General features: G+C 35.3%; 1 non-coding gene across 1 annotated transcript; it reads right to left on the bottom strand.

Moving 5' to 3' along the window:
* Nucleotides 1-1,009: 1,009 nt before the first annotated feature.
* On the bottom strand, nucleotides 1,010-1,082 carry TRNAK-UUU (transfer RNA lysine (anticodon UUU)). Its single transcript has one exon. It is a non-coding gene; the product is annotated as a tRNA-Lys (tRNA).
* Nucleotides 1,083-15,553: the final 14,471 nt, after the last annotated feature.

The raw sequence follows: 15,553 nt of genomic DNA, 5'->3' as shown, positions 1-15,553 counted from the left end.
GAAAAGTTCACACAATTTTATTTTTCGACATAACATGGTCGTCATCTCAAAAGCTTCAATGTGGTATTTTTATAATTTGAAATCTTGCCACGTCTCGACAGATTTTGGTATCTCTGTAGAGTGTAAAACGTGAAAAATTGTTCCGTCATATCGGATGTTCATTTCAATTTATCTTAAAAGTTGGCGTTGATGAGTCGATTGTGAACGCACCACGGATTACAGATCACGGATCAGCTGTTTAAATCTAACCTCACTTTTTGCGTTATTTGTGTTATTACTCTGTAGACGGACTACTGGTGCGTTGACAATGGAGTCTTCAACGCCAACTTTGAGGATAAATTTAAATGAACATTGTAACAATTTTTTTTTGCCTCTGGTGAAATTTAGCAGATGCCACATAACAGTTATTGACTAACGACGATAATCATTTTGTTGTAACGATGCTGAAATGGTTTGGAATTATTCTTTTGTTTGTGCCTCGAGCCTCTCATTTATCTCCATCATCACTGTTTCTTCGTCCGGAAAATGAATACCTAAAAGGTGTTCTCTTAATTGTTAAAATAAATGGTAACCACCAAGGGTCTTTTTGAGGAATTGAAGGGTCGGTCTAACATTTGGAAAGTGACATTATGGGAGGCAGTGGTGGCAAATTATCAATGGCAAAATCTTGAAAAACTGTCATATTTTTTCCCGTTGAAGACATTTTCAGTCCTGATTAATGGTCATGAAACTTAATTGAGAGATCATTTTTGAGAAATACTTTTTTAATCCAAATCTAATTCTAATGAATTATGAAAATATAATTAACTCTGTATCATGCAAAAGATACGCCATGGCTCTGCTGTAAAAATTCACTGTAACTATAGTGTACCGATCAATGTTTTGTTTTCTTCTAATGATAATATTATAATCACTTGTCGGGAAGGTTGAAATGTTAAAATCAAGTATTTACTTATGAACTAAAAAATAAATATGATTGTTTAGAAAAAAAAAAAAAAAAAAATATTGCCGCCCGAGCAGGGACTTGAACCCTGGACCCTTGGATTAAAAGTCCAATGCTCTACCGACTGAGCTACCCGGGCTGATGCAAGTCAAGAGTTCTATTATATAAATATACGATAACACAAGATATATATTTTTTTAATCTCAATTGTTACTTTTATTACATAAATATATATTCTTAAATACTATTTCCTAATTTCATTGCGATCATCTTTACGTTGTTTGTAATGATTCACATATTTAATACTTTCACCAGTGGTAGCAACTGCTAATATGTATTGTTATGGACAAACTCGATATCAATATAGGAAGTTAATTAATCAACTGCAGTTTTTAAGTAAATGCTGTGTAAAATATTTATCAATCGTACTATTTACTTCAAAAATGGATATGTATTTGAAAAAACAAAATTTTTGTATCAAAATGGCCGTCGCTTCACTTATTTAAAAAATAAAATCCTAACCACAATTTTATAAACAAAATTAGCGTTTTGAGCCAAACGATATTAAAAAGTCAAAAGTTAAAAACATTTTAAGACAAGTTATTAATACATATTCTGATTTTTTTTATAATATGTAATCAATAAAACTACTGGGATTACTTTTGACATAACAAAATACTTATAAGCACAGTCGTTCAATGGTTGACTCGTCTGTTATCAATCCAATTTTCTTATCTTTGTATATCATTTCATTATGTACTTCTAAAGATAGTTACATGAAGATAAAACAATTTCTAGAATTTGTTTACCAAAAAACTTGAACCAAAGATTTGACTTCTAAGCATCTTTATAATTTTTTAATAAACAACCATCATCAGGAGAGGAGCAAAACGTCCCCAAAGCAGTCTTTGACATGTTTTAAGCTATTGATAACGTAGCAATAATTTCCATGAAGAAACAGTTTTCCGCCAGATTTGCGTTAAGTGTCAATTTACTTTGCCATTGTCATAAAACCTGAAGTTAAACTGGTCTGAGTAACCATGTAGAGAGAAGCCCATTTTCCGTACATGTTCTTCAGAAATAATCCCCATCCAATCATCATTATTTACAAAATCCTGTCGTTAGCTGCATCTTTCGAAAAACTGGAGCGTTGCATTAACACTTATTGTCAGACTGAAGAAGGAAGGTGTAAGAAGTGCATATCTCAAGGTGTTATAGGTGTGCAATTTGTGCGTCAGTTATCAGATTTAATTATCGTTTAGGAGCCATCTAACATACTGATTAGTTGAAAACATGATCTTCCTTTACAGTGCACGCTATAACGGATAATAATCACATCTGAGTGTCGGTCTTTCATTATGTTTGCTTCATTTCGTGATTAGCATCGGTAAAAAAAAACAATTTTAATTGCGATGTGTATTCATACGTTGAGAATTAGGAAATACTTGCACAAGGTTGGAATTTTTTACGAGTAACGCTACTTATTATATTTATTATGTCATTGTGTAATATAAATAATCATGGTGTAATGTAGACGTACAATAAAATTAACACTTTATAACGCATACCTGGCTCATTACGATAATGAAATAATTATATCCGCACAACAGATTTATTAGATTTTAATTAAGTTAATTTGTTCGGCAAAATCGGTCTTTGAAGTAAAGTCTGAGCTGGTTCATACCATAAACAAAATGTGAAGTGTCGAATTTTCGCGCAGGATTTTTTACCAGCACCGATAATTAATATTTGATAAAAATGCCATAAATTTTAACAGCTCGCAGAAAAAACAGATAGGTACATACATTATTTATCTCCTGGCAGAAATTACAGTTTGCTTCCTTAAAAAATTATTAATGAATTATTGTTCAAAACCAGACACATCTCAAGGTTTCGCTTAATTGCCATTTTTTCTATCCTTCAAAATTCCTGAATTAATTTTCATAATAATAATTTACGACTACAGCACAAAACAAAAAACGGTATATTAAACTCTACCGGTACTTAAGACGCTGATGAACACAGAGAAATAAATCTCGGTGGAATCAAACGAGCTGGGTGGACCCCGATGGCCACTTATTCCTGACGTCACCACTATTTAAACTATTCTTCCGGGCAAACATAAATTATGGCGGACTTTTTATCGACCTCTTAAGCGATACCACCTGTGTGTTGCTGTTGTTAAAGTCACGAAAAGACAAGAATCTCAGTGAGAAAACGGTGCTAGCCTACATGTTACAAGAATGAAAGGGAGTCAGAGGTGCTTCAGCTGTCACTGGAAGTCACGATCATCTTGGTCCAAGGGCTTCCGAAGAAGTCGACGACAAACTGCTCTCAAAGAGGTGGAGGCTCTTACGATTACCGATTCCACGTTTAGTAGACGCTTTTTTTTGGCAGAATTAGGGTTTTAGCTTCTAGTGCTTTCTGCGTTATGTGGTTGCCAGTCTTGATGTTATCATATGCAACCAATTTTTATTTGTTAAGGGTTAGTGCAATTGAATTTATAAGCTTTAATTAAGTATTGTTGCTTTTTACATTCAAATATTTCTGATTTTCAATTTATAGAAGCTTATTTGACGTTTATGATAATTGACAATTGACAGATTTTCTCTAAAAGACAATTTACACCACACAGTTTTGTGAAATAGACACAAGGAAGTGCCCGATAGATAGTAATGTCTCCAGAATCGTTAGCGAAGACAAAATTTCTAGCGATGAAATGAGGAAAGCTTGGTAACTCCTGGTGTAAACTGATCCTGACAATATTGTCAGTTGGTAGTCCTGGAACCCAATCGAACCGTAATGATATGTCTTTATCACCTCCGGCGGTGCCACCGTCCACTTTATCGACGAACACGTGTTCACTTCTAGTGTTCTTCATGTGAATATGCTAATTTGGTGGTTGCTTCCAGCAAGGGTAAATTTGTTTATCGCCAACCACAATTGTTCAATAAATTATTTTTTTTTGTGTGGAAATTATTTAATGTATTTAGAATGATTGAAACCTAACGGGAACTTCAAACAAACGCAATTTTTTCTTCGATGGATTTATTGGCTTGTTTGTTTTGACAGCTCGAAGTGGCGGAAATTGCCACGCGTGGCGTAACGGTCGTTCCAACAACTAAAAATAAGTGGAGAACGCTAAACGGAATTAATTGTTAATCTCCGTTCGGCCCCAGCTTCTTTATTCTCCATGTTTAGGTCGAGATTTGTCGCGAACTCTTCGATAAATAAATGGACAAAAGACAGAATCACACACTTTGCTATTTGTAAGTGCAATAAATATTTTGTAACCAAAATTAAATTGTGTGCTCTTGTGCGTTTGGTTTATTTCTCGATTTATTTTGATCACATTCTTTAGCTGATAAAATCAGGACTATCTTAGACGGTTCAAGCTTTGGTACTGCTGAAACAGTAGGCGCAGACCTGCCCGCACCGATTATGTGAGATTGGAAGAGGTGTGAAGGTCACAAACCCGGCCCTTGGATAAGCCGAAGTCCGATGGAAGGAAGAGGAAGGCCGGCAAAGTCAGCCTCAGCGGCTGGAGTAACTGAGTCGGTCGCGAACGTAACTCTGTTGTCTTCGCGGAGGTCATCAGCGAACATCGGCACACTTACCTACACAAGCCCCTCCATAACACCAACGTACTAGTAGCATTGAACTTCATGTATTTTCAGGTTATGTTCATCTGCTAAAATAGCATCTGCAAGCGCCGCCGGAATTCAAACCGGCAGACTGCGTTGGATTAGGAGCACGCGGCAAAAGAACAAAGACGAAGATGCCCATGGACAGACGCGGTGGCGGATCGATTCTTTCCATCGAGAATCTGCACCGTAATCTTACTTTCCCAGACAAAAATAGAATGTGAAAATCTGGATGCAGCCGAAATTTATCTCATATGTAGCGTCTAGGATTGCTTTCCTGTTTTGCAGTCGATTTGCATAAAGATGCACAAGATAATGGAGCGCTGTGCAAAAACGCGAAGTGACATCTTGGGGCACATGTGCAGCGCGTTCCAAACAAAAGACAAGTTTCACTTAATTCATTTGGTCTTTTGTGGTGCAAATTCGATAGTGGTGTCCATCTGCAGTGTACATCTTGTACGCACCGCAGGTACCATTCTGAAATTATCCTGGAGCACGACATGTCATCGTGCAGTTCCGCAGGTGAAATGTGTAACTTGGTAGATTTATGATAAGATTAAAATCAGTGAAACTTACCTTTCCGCTTGTTGGTAAACGTGCGTTTAATGGGGGACAAAAATTGAAGCGCGGAGAACCGTCAAATGGCCGAACCAAGCTAAGACACGAGTTTTGGCAGTCGCGGCATACCAAATACAAATTAGTTTTTTGACAGTTTCAAATTTATGTTTTCTGCATAAATAGCTGTCTGGAGTTGTGTAAATAACACAAATCTGAGCATTAATGTGCATATTTGGGTTCGCCCAATTTCTGATTCGTTCCCAAATATGGAAAATTGTTGACGTGAGTGATGTGTTAAGTCACCGCCATCCAACGTCATAAATCGAAAACAGTTATAGCGTAGCTGTAAACCTTCCTGGACTTATCTGTATTCAGGATTGAAAAAAAAAAATGCGTAATAGTGGGGCACGCGGGTCAATAGTTTACTGTCACCACGTTCGATTCTTTGGTTGGTTGCAGTGGCCAAATCCTGGATGGGTTCAAGGTACTGTTATGTAATGGACCGATGACAAATGGCACCGATGGTCGAGAGATAATCGAGGAAAAATACAAAATATTTAAGATTCTGTCAGTGATTATTCTTTCGTCTGTAACATTTTTACTTACGTTTTAGATTTGTAATACATATTAAATTTTTAACTTTTTAAGATACGATTTCAATTCCCAACTCTGATTTTGTCAACTCTGATTAAAAAAATTAAGCAAAAATCATTTACGTTCAATCATATTGGGTACTTATTAATAAAAATTAAAATGGTCATCACAATAAAACTTAAAAAAAATGAGAACAAGGAAAGAGAATAATGGAATTTTTATTTTTAGAACAACGCTTAGGTGTATTAGAAACCTTTTAAGGTGAGCGTGGGCCGCTCAGATTAAAAATAAATTTTGTTGTGAAATGTTTACAAACAACTTCAAACAAAAATATTTTTTAATTTTGTAAAGTTTTTTTTGAAATTTATTGATAGATATTGAGAAAGATGTTTTGAAACCAGTAGGAATTTGCAGAAAACGAAATGCACTTTGTATGTCACCAGACAAGTTGGCATCGCACTGATGTGCAATTTGGTGCAATTTATGATCGATAATTTATTGCAAAGAAATGTCTTTTTGAAGTTTTCCTGTAAACAGGTGAGGTCACGGTGCTAAAAACCTCGGACACAATAATGAAAGAAAGCTCATTACGCAATAAACAAATAAAAAAGACAAATATTGCGTGATTGCAGTATCATTATCTGGCTCCGGAAATGAGTCGACTTTGCTGATTCCGGTCTGGCTGACCTGACCCGGAGCGTCCCATTCCACGCTGAATAATTGTTTTCTTTTTGTCGGGAGCCCTCACAACAACAGGGAAAAAGTGCAGCAAATAAAGGAACTAACGTCATTACTCAAAGTAGACCACAAACAGACTGCAATTAATGTTCCGGAATTTCCACATTGTTATGGAAAAGCAGTGAAAAATGATAAATGAAAATGGAGAAAAGTGCAGTAAATGAAAAAAGTAGTGTTAATGTTTGAAATAGACTACAACCAGTAATAGTAAGACATTTTGATTCTCGTGAAAATGGAATCTGTTAAATTAAATCTGTGAAAATAATTAATTAAAATATGTAAGTAGTAATGTCGCTGCTTAAATTTGATTTAACTGTACATTGTGCTATGGTAGTGATGATGAATTTCGTGCATCCGGAATGGGATAAAGTCTGGCCAAAGTATGTATAGAGAAATGCACTAAAAGAAGAAAATAATATCTTAGAAATAAATCATCATATGAAATAAATCATTTTTACATAAATTTCTGTTTTGTCTGCAATTGCAAATAGCTAATCCGTGATCTGTAACCTGTGGTACGTTCACAATCGACTCTTCAACTGGTATTTTGAGAATAAATTTAAATAAACACCTGATACATCTAAGGCATGGTTTTTGTATACGGGGTGTTTCTGAAATACGTGTGTTAATTTTAACTGGTAATAGAACTCGTCAAAAGGAACAACTTTTCTATCTACCATTTTGCCGAAAAACGATGTTTAATTCCAATTGCAATGGCTAATTGAGGTCAGCGCTAATATGAAAAAAACATCCATTTTCATCCAGAAAACGTGTTTTAACGCCGAAATCGAAATTCAAATAAATCTACCCGTATAGCAAAAAATCTACTTTGTAAGAATCTGGTTGTTTCACGTTTTTAGGTAGCTTAGTTTTGTAGATATGAACGGTTTTAGGAAAATATTTCCTAGTTTTTTAAGCCATTACGCAACGTTTTTCGCCAAAATGGCAGAGAGAAAAGTTGTTCCTTTTGATGAGTTCAATTACTAGTTAAAATTAACGCACTTATTTCAGAAACACCCTGTATAGGTATATTTTTTTTTGTAATTTGGCCCACGGGGCGAAGCCCGACAACTGTAAAGCACCGAATTGTGCAGCTCTATAATTTTATCATGTCGAACTACGTCAAGCCGTGAAAGCAGTCAAATCAGGTGTCAACAGTCAAATGTCAAATTATTAAATCTTAGCGTCAGTTGAAACTTCGAGGTCTTAGTTGTTTTGCTTGTGATTTTATTCAATTTTCTATATTCTAAATACTTTTCATCTTACAACAGGGTATTAAAAACCTGTTATTAATGGACTTACATAACCTTTGTTTTTCTATTTTGTTCCACAAATTAAATACACAGGATGTTTCTTTGTGGTAAAAGATTTTTCTGCAGAAGAACCTAAAGAAATTAAGAAAGCAACGAATGCTGCGTCTTTTATTGATATTGGAAACTCCTTGAGGAATTTTTTAATTTTTTTATTTACCTACCCTAGGGAATAATTTGTTATTTCTGTCCTAATTTTTATACTTTAGAAACTGACTTTTATTCTCGGTCGTGAAAAAGCATGTTATTTTATGTTTTGAAATAGATTTTACACCGAAAAACTGTGAAAAAAAGAAAATCATATACTTTTCAAGTAGAGCAGTAAAGAAAAGTAATGTCGTTGCTTTAAAATGAACTAGTCGTCGTAGTCGTATTCGCAAACTTTTGCATTCTGATACGAAACCACTGCAATCTTTGCGAAAAACTAACTTCATATAAAGTCACTGTCTGGAGTAGGATTAGCAGCTACATACTAGTTTCTGAAGTCGATGGAAGTACAGCAACGCGTCCAAATTCTCTGTAACAGAAATTACAGTAAACAAAAAAATGACATCATTGGTTAGTATTACGCATTACATTAAGTAGAGCAGATATCGTGGCTTTAGTAGATATAAACACAAATAGTTAAATGTGAAATCATATGACATCTAAAAAGCAAGAAATATCGGGTGTTCATTTAAATGTATCCTCAAAGTGGGCGATTGTGATTGCAGATCACGGATAACCTCACTTTTTACTTTGGTTGTGTTTTTAATATGATTTTTATTCGGCAGACGAACGAGTGGTGCGTTCACAATCGAGTCTTCAACTTTGAGGATAAATTTAAATGAACACCCGATACAAAAAAAACGCGTTAGTACTCAATCAATGCTCAACAAGAAGACAGTTTGTACAAATTGTATTGTAATTGCGTTAATTTAAAGTGTAAACGTTGTAGTAGTGCTTAGAAATTTCTGTCTTCACCTAAAACACAAACAGCTGCTTCAACAGCAAAAAACTTCTGTTTTGATGCAACATAAATGCAGTGGAACATTTGAATGGCATCCAAAAAACATAAATAATTAAATGGAAAAAAAATCATGTCATTGCTTCGGAAGTGTACGATGAACTGATGCATATGAATTTCTGAATGCAAAAAAGAGAAGAAAGCAAGGATGCAAACCGTACGTCATTACAGTTGGCGTAAATTTCTGTTTTGACACTGCAGGAGTTGCAATTTAATTTATTGGTGGTGGAGTGGCAAAAAGTGCACTAGATCGTGGTGGCTCGAGGGTGGACTGCACGTGGTCGCAGTGGTGGTTTTGAATTAGTGCGTTCTGATGCAACTCCGCAGAGCGTATTTTCGCCTGTTGGAAAGTTGGGCGAGCGCTCCGCGAAATGGAAACAAAAACAGTGCATAATGTTTATCAAGCACTTAACGAAACCAAAACCGTTATATCAGAAAGTAGAACTAAAGTCCACCAGTCTGATAATTTAACAGTAGTGAGTACAGAACGTCGAGAAATAAACAATACGAGTTCGTATTCGGTTCGATTCCGCATACGCTCCTTTCTTCGGGTTACTCCGGAGCGTTGGTCCACATTCGCGCAGCGCCCGCGAATTCCACGAGTCGGACGGAGACGGCGCCATCCCGCCACCAACAAACCAGAAAGAGAAGACCCCACCGGGGGTCTATGAACTTCGCGATATAACTGTAATGCATTGCATAAGTGAGCGTCCCGTTACTACTTTCATTCAGGGCCGGCAAGTGTATACGCAAACCACGTCTGCGCAAGTCCCCTCCGAAGGCGCTCCGGACTTTCGGCAGGACCTTCGCCGTCTCCACCGGATCGATTTTTCCGGACGCCAGACTCCGGACCCACCGTAAGACGTCTCTCGTGCATCTTTCATATCGCAACTTTTCTTCCGGGAATTTTTCCACCGTTTCTGAATTCTTTATGCGGCCAGACGGTTGTAAAGTTGCACGAAAGGGTCTTGGTGCGGCTTGCTCCAACAAGGGGCTGTCGACAGCACCCTCAAGAGAGCGGGAATTAGGTGACTTGCCAGATTGAAACTGCTTGAGCTGATTTGCGTTGACACCTGCAACAGCAGCTGAAGTAGGCGAAAGACATTTTTTTTTGACCGAAACACAATCAAAAGAGATTTGTTTTTCTTCGATACGAACTGAGACGATGTAATTCTTTGGGATCAAATAACAGGATGCTTTTATTGGCTGAGTGGTACTAGATTTTTTTTTTTTTTTTGTTTGCTACGGGGCCTTTATAAGGAAACGGAAATGTCTTGTCTGACGTTTTAAGTGAGGTTTGTCGTAACTGTGTAAGAATAAATTTGAAACATACCTAATAATGGAAAATCGAACGTAGGTATGTACAAGAGGGAAATAAAAAAAATCTAAGTGAGTTGAGAAGGCAGGAAATGGAGGAAACATTACTTACTTAGAATTACAAATTCCTATTTGGATGGCGTATAATGCTGATAAAATCCTGATTAATGCTAATTGTAGGAACATCCATTGTATCCTTGCAGAGTATCTACTTAATAACGTCTGGGAGAAATAGACTATTACATCTGTAACTAAATTTTTAAAGATTTGTATTTATACCTTATAAGTGTTAAATACATATAGTTGAATTTTTTTAATAAACAATTGTCAAAACGTTGTCTTGTTGGTATGAGCCCAACTGTGATTTTCATGATAATACGATTGGTCACATTGAGTGTCAACATTTTTTTATGTAACTGAGCCTGCGCCCTAACGAGCGAGAGTTTATTTCAAATTCGAAAAGGTTTCTCCTGATTTCTCATTAAATTTGTTTTGAAAATGAATTCACGGAAGAAAGGTACGGGAAGTGAAGTGAACATAACCTTAACCATGATTTCGTGTCAAATTGTTATACAGCTGGTCCATATGTCCAAATTTTAGGGTGGTACAGTATGGTTTTTTACTTCATTTTGACACTGACAATTGTTTATTAAAAAAATTTCACTATAAAACAAATTTACAGACTTCTTTAAAAAAAATCTACAAAATCAAATGATCAAAATAAATCAATAAAAATTGATCGCCATTTTCTTTTTGACAGTAGGTACGCTAACTGTTTTTCCATCTCCTTTTTTTCAGTTAGTTGCTCGATGCAACTGGCCGATTGAACATAACTCCATAAAAATTCTAATGGGGTGAGTTCGGGAGATCATGCGGACCACCCAATAAATCTCATCTATAGTCTATTTTTTCCTGGTAGACGGTTGCGTGCGCCATTTACTAAATCCTGCAACGATATGCGATCTCCCTATTGGTTACTCTATTCCACTAACCAATAGGGAGGTGACATTTCGTTGCAGGATTTTGCAAATGGCGCGCGCAGCCGCCTACCAGGAAAAAATATATTATAGCATAGCATTCCTGAAACTTAGGATTTTTAAGTTTTAAAAATGTGAATTGTGGACATTTTTAATTTGTTGTTTTAGTTTATCAATGTCAAGATTTTGGAATTTTAGTGCCACCCTATTTTCTTCACCTTTAAAAGTGGATTATATCAAGAACCATCAGTTTAAAGGTCAAGGTCCAGGTAGGTGGACATAAACCGAAATTAATCTATCCTAAACGGAGAAAAGAGGAAAATGTTTCTTTTGCAAAGCAAAATTGTTCGAGCTCTTTTCGAAAAATTCAGAAGGAAAGCAAATATTTCCATTAAAGAGTATTAAGAGTCTTTGTAATTATTTAATCTGATGGGTTCTTGTCTTATTGTGTTGTTGACTCATTAGAATAATAATAAACATACTATGCCATATTTTCCTTATTAGTTATTACGTGAATAAAAAAAATTCAGAGTAATTTCCTTTTCACTTTATTCGTTATTTTCTTCAGTGGTAACGACAAAGCAGCTATCACTTTCTGTTGCCTAATCTTTTGATACATGACTAAAACAAGTTTTTTTGCAAGTATGTATTCATTTACAACAAGTTATTTGTTATGTTCCTTTGACAGAACGTGAATACCAGGATTTATTATTACATAAAATTATCACCATATATTAGTGTTACGAAAAAACTACCAGAATAATAATTCCTGGATAATTTTTAACATTTTTGTATACTACAGGGTGTAACAGAAATAGGTGCATTAATTTTAACTGGTAATAGCACTCGTCAAAAGGAACAACTTTTTTATCTACCATTTTGCCGAAAAACGATGTTTAATTCCAAAAAAAATTGGAGACATTTTTCACTAAAATAGCCCTACGCCACTAAATACTGCAATCGCTAATTGAGATCAGCGCTAATATGAAAAAAACGTCCATTTTCATCCAGAAAACGTGTTTTAACGCCGAAATCGAAATTCAAATAAATCTACCCGTATAGTAAAAAATCCACTTCGTAAGAATCTGGTTGCTTCACGTTTTTAGGTAGCTTAGTTTTGGAGATATGAACGGTTTTAGGAAAATCTTTCCTACTTTTTTAAACCATTACGCAACGTTTTTCGCCAAAATGGCAGAGAGAAAAGTTGTTCCTTTTGATGAGTTCTATTACCAGTTAAAATTAATGCACTTATTTCTGTTACACCCTGTATATTTACAAAAAAAAATTACGTTTTTACGTTTTATTAAATTACAAGTAAACCAATAATCAAAATAGTAAAATTATTGCAAGAATATTTATTTTACTTGTTGAATTATATGTATGTTATTGACACTATTTAAATGTATGTACATATTTCTCCATTTTAATCGAAGCAAATTTACAAGTTTGACTGTTAATAACTCCGTGAGCAGAGGGTTAATAGTAAATCGCTCCTAGAGTTTTTTGCTTGTATTTCAACATAGAACTATGTGATGTAAATACCTATATGCGCCATTTTTAATACACCCTGTATATTTATTATGAAATAACAATTTGTAATTTATTTGTATCAACATATTGTGTTCAATGTTTTTTTCAAGTGTGTACTGTCGCGAGCAATAAATTTTGGTCGTCAATGTCATTTCAAAATTTGGTTAGATTGTTACAAATTTAAAAAATTTCCCTGCCTGATTATGCGCATGTCAACAAAGTGTCAAAATAATGAGAAAAAAATGGCAATTAATGTCATAAAACATGATGATAGGTTATGATATTTACGACTGTTTTACAATGGAACATTTTCGATTGCGTCAAAGAATGACCGTGACGACCAAAATTTATTGCTCGCGACTGTACCTACATTGCCAATCTTACGAAGAGGAGAGTATCCATATCTGTTCCTGAAATTGGCACCTAAATAAATAAATTTAGTAACATGTAACAACAACGCAAAAATTCTCTCAATTATTTTAAATAGAAAAAGAACAGTTTCTTAGAAGTTGATGTTCAGGAAAGCCAACAAATGGATTCTTTGTTCACACAATAATGGCCCCAAAACAGAACCCTGCGGCAAGCCCTACCTAAATTACTTTCTTCCAGTTAAATAAAATATTAAAAATTAACAAAACAATAGAAAATCCCCAAGAAAAAATAAAAGTTATTTACAATTAACTATAATTGATCCATAAATAATAATTCCGTTGTTATATTTTTTACGCAAGAACAACCTGTAATTTCCTTATATTTTGCGTATACAAATTATTAAACGATTTTGCCTGCAGAGTTTGCATTTGGTTGCAAATTATGTAAATTATGTAGCGGTTGTCGAAAACAGTAGGATCTTCAAACATTCTAAAAGAGTATAAGATGACCTAAAATTGAGAATTGAGAATTAAAATACTGGTTGGAAATTTAAGGCTAAAGAAATTACTACATTACTTACAACAAAATACATTAAACATCATACATTGTAGTGGAAAATATGTGAGCAAGACTTTTATAATTTATTGGAATTTGTTGATTTTTTTATCTGTCATTGGGCTGTATCACGACACCGTTATTAAAGTTGCCGATAACTAAACTCGTGATTAAAGTAAACAAAAACGATATAGATGTATGCAGTTATAACCTACCAGAAAGAGATGAATTCGTCACCAAGGTAATTAGAGTCATGATTAAATTTAATAAGGGTGCCCAATATCTTTAACGATAATTTGTGAAGTTAAAAAACGGTAATTTTTATATTTTTTCTTACATTCTTTCAAATGTTTTTTAATTTTTATTAAACGAATATTAGGCTCATATGTTTCATTCTTTTCAATTATGTATAGGATTTGTTTCTTTTTTGACCTGGGTAACTAAATCTGGTAACTTTAGTAACTTTTTTGTTGTAATTTTTAAACCTTCATTATTAAAGATTAGAGGATGCTATTTCCCCTACTGCAAGTGGGATTTGTCGAAAATTGAAATTTGCATATTTTAGGTTAACTATCGTAACGTTTTGAAAATTTGATTTCGTCACGTAAATATCGGGTACTCGTCAAAGTTGGCGTTGAAGAGTGGATTGTGAACGCACCACTCGTCAGTCTGCAGAGTAAAAACACAAACAACGTAAAAAGTGACGTTATAGGTACAGTGTGGAACAAAATGATTGTCATCTAGTTTGCTTTGGAATTTTTGCACATGTAAATATTCCTGCACCACTCTACTTTTTTTTGGAGTGCCTAACTATTAGTTCTGTCAAAAAATGTCATCAATCGAATTGATAATTGTTACAATTTACTAAATTGAATTAACAAACGTTGGTGGCCACTTTCAACACTAGCTGTGACTTGCTTTTGTTATCTTATTTTCAATTTCAATCTCAACTTTGCATTCATATCATCCCTTCATAATAAATCACATTTAGAATTTGGATATATATTTTGAGGTTAGGTTCTTTTTTTTTGTAGAGCGGCATTTCGTATTTTTACAAGGGTAATGCAAAGGTAACTAGATGAAATCTCGCCGTGATACTGAGGATCCTTGATCTAAATAAATCGATACGCAGCCAAAGAAACGTCGAGGAAACGGTGCACGAAGAATTGCACATCCGAGTAGTTTTATGGCTTCATCTACGCATAAGCAAAATTAGGCCTTAATTTCGACTAACTAGAACCATAAATTATTGTAGTCTAGTTGTAAACGCCAGTCTACTTGGCGCGGAAGTAACATTTTATTGTCCGTGGTGGTAAACAAGAACTGGTCCCTGTGGCCAGTGAAAGGGTTACCCCGTTATGCACTATTCCTTCTTACTTTTATTGTTCTCCCACACCGGAGAACCGCTTGCGGTAAACAACCCGAAACATGTCTTCCCCTAACGGTACCCTCGAACGCACCCCTTTCTCCGACAAACGGTACACCTCGTAATAATAAAAATGTGCTCATGTTTATTAACCATCGCGACCCAGGAAGCGCCTAATCTACCTACGCCGGCCCCAAAAAAGCTCGGGTCGGTTTTTTGCCCCCGACCTTTCAAGAGCCCCCAGATTTACCACTATATTTAGTTACATGTCAGGTGGTCTATAGAAAATCTGGATTGGAATATTGAATTTTTAAATGTGGAACTAATGAAATGTTAGATGTTTTATTTATCAGGGCCGGGACCTAGCGGTAAATCGCCTCCCCCGACCGGGACAATGGCGAGGAAAAGTGAGCCGCTCCGAAGCGTCATTTGAGTAACTGAAATGGAATCCATTTTCTTTTCAACCCGAAAAGAACCGTTAGAGACTTACACTACGGCGACACAGTTGACCAGAGGTGTAATTGATACCCGTGCCAGCTAATAAGAGGTTACCACCAACTGGACACCTTCGAATACCAGATAACGGGTCTTCAAAATTTTACTCTACATTTTGGTCGTCGACCCGAACGAAACTGATCTTATT

Source organism: Tenebrio molitor, chromosome 5, assembly GCF_963966145.1.
Source record: "Tenebrio molitor chromosome 5, icTenMoli1.1, whole genome shotgun sequence".
NCBI lineage: Eukaryota > Metazoa > Arthropoda > Insecta > Coleoptera > Tenebrionidae > Tenebrio > Tenebrio molitor.
Note: the sequence above shows the minus strand (reverse complement) of the source record. Positions and strands in the feature narration are given on the sequence as shown.